At 39.0% G+C, this 2,379-nt stretch overlaps 1 long non-coding RNA gene across 1 annotated transcript in view; it reads left to right on the top strand.

Moving 5' to 3' along the window:
* Positions 1 to 1,464: 1,464 nt before the first annotated feature.
* Positions 1,465 to 2,379, top strand: part of LOC113225217 — a 12,529-nt gene continuing 11,614 nt past the window's right edge. Inside the window, exon 1 of the long non-coding RNA XR_003309881.1 lies at positions 1,465 to 1,710. This is a non-coding gene — a long non-coding RNA (uncharacterized LOC113225217). The remainder of the gene's footprint in view (positions 1,711 to 2,379) is intronic.

Genomic DNA, 2,379 nt, shown 5'->3' with positions numbered 1-2,379 from the left:
CCCTTTGGAACTGGCCTCCATTCCTATGCTTGGTGATTGTCTTCTGGCTCCTGGGGACCACCATCAGCTGGCAGGCATTTCAGCTCAGGCAGTTCTTCACCAAACAGCTGCTGGGAACAACTGGGGCTGCTCTACTGTTGTCAGTGAGAAACCAAGTGGCAAATGTGAGTGTGTTGGGCTTCCTTAATGTGTTTTTGTGCTCTGATAATTCAGAACAACACAAAGATATTGTCCTCACTTGTGGTGTACCAGGTAGACCCCAGTAAGGCTTATCCTAATATTTTTAAACATAAGAGACATAAAAAATGTCTTTGAGGACTTTGAAAATCCCTGAAGACATGATCAAGAAGCATATCAATTATGTAATTGTACAAGTGGAGAGTTCTTTATTTTTTTGAGATGGAGTCTTGCTCTGTCACTAGGCTGGAGTGTAGTGACATGATCTCGGCTCACTGCAACATTTGCCTCCTGGGTTCGAGTGATTCCCCTGCCTCAGCTGCCCAAGTAGCTGGGACTACAGGTGCTCACCACCATGCCAAGCTAATTTAGTTTTTTTTTTTTTTTTTGTATTTTAGTAGAGATGGGGTTTCACCATGTTGGCCATTGATCTCCTGACCTCGTGATCCACCCGCCTCAGCCTCCCAAAGTGCTGGGATTACAGATGTGAGCCACTGCGCCTGGCCAAGAGTTCTATTAAACTCATGGCATGATTGCATTTTCTAGCGTGATTTACATTTGTAAATTATCTCAGTGTACTTAAAGAGCAGTCAGGGCAGGTTAACAAATAGCTTTTTAAAATTTTCTTTTTGCTTTGCTCTTACTTGCCTTTAATAATAATAATTTTAGAAAACCCTTCCAGGTCTAAAATAACCTAATTCAGTCTTGTGGGGGTTGAAAAATCATTACTACATCTGCAAAGAGTCCTTATGGAGAGTGTGAGGGAAGAAATTAATTTTGCAAAACATATGCTTAAACAAAATATAAAATAAATGAGACTTGGGGTAAAGCAAAGAAAACATTTCTTGCTTAGGGTCTGGTTCTTGTGATTTGTTTCTTATGTTGAAGCATATTGTGTCTCCTAATTTTAGAAATGATTATTCATAGGAAGTTCATTCTGATGAAGCAGTTTCTCTGTTTTTCAACAAAGAAATTGGACAACTTCAGAAAGTTTGTCTCGTCTCATCTGACTGTCTGGAGGAAAGAGCTGCCCCCAGGATTTTGCCACAGTTGCCATGAACTCATTTTTAACCCTCAGGAGCCCCCAGAATAATTTAGACACCAAATGACCTGACAATATCTGATTCCTTATTGCTCTGGCTACAGTTTTTTTTTTATGTAGGGTATGGCACTCATTGCCCACTGAACAATAAGAATAAAGTTGCGCAGATGTAGAATTATTAGAGTAGCTGTTTCAGTTTCATCAATATCAAGGTTGGCAAGCATTCCCCTTTCTTATCTGTAACAGAAACCAGCCAAGGCAATGTGATGGATTCCAAGAGAGGCAATATGGATGAAACCATTTATTAGATTTATAAGAGCTGGAGGAAAGTGGTAAAGCTATCCATCTTCTATACTTTATTGAGAACAGGACCAATGACTCAGACTATCAGGACAGTATCTCCAAGACAGAATTGAAATCCTAAAGTAAGCGGAGAATAAGTGCATACATTTTAGGAGAAGAGGGATCAAAGGCAGAAGTAAGAAATGCACGTAAGCCTCCAAATACATTGAATACAAATCTATCTGCAACAGTTATGCAGCTACATAACTTTGTAAATAAAGACTTCATTTCAGAAGGCTTTAAAGATTTTTTTCCTTAGTCCTTTCCTCTATTGGAAATCATAGCTCTAAAAGCCAGTGACAGCAGGCAAAATTATTATTTGGGTCATGTGAGATGCATACGTATACATGAATAAATAAAACTAAGGGTGACATAAAGAACAAATAATACCATTTAATTCAGAAATGGCACAAAGCAGCTCTCCTCTTTTGTCATGAAGAAATTATCAGCATCAGTCAAATTGGCTGAATAAAATCTTTTCTGTGTTTAAAAATATTCTGAGCACATGCAAGTTTTGAAATTAGGTAAATCTAAAAACATTTGCTTTAGAACTTTCGAACTTCAATAATTCAGGATTCTAACATGTTCCTCTAAGGGTTTCATGGGTTTTATTTTTTTTAGTACCAATTTCAAAATCCCTTTTCTGACCTGCATTTCATCAAACAGAGCTGATTTCAGATCCCACTTTGCTATATTACAAGCTATGTGTGTTGTGCCCTGAGTTCCGAGACCCCCCTCAAAGACGACCACCAGAAACCGAAGTCAAAGCCAAGCGGCCGGGATCACTTTATTGCAGGTTCGAACCCGGACCTCTCTCC

Source organism: Piliocolobus tephrosceles, chromosome 1, assembly GCF_002776525.5.
Source record: "Piliocolobus tephrosceles isolate RC106 chromosome 1, ASM277652v3, whole genome shotgun sequence".
Classification (NCBI taxonomy): Eukaryota; Metazoa; Chordata; class Mammalia; order Primates; family Cercopithecidae; genus Piliocolobus; species Piliocolobus tephrosceles.
This window is presented reverse-complemented; position numbering and strand designations above follow the sequence as displayed.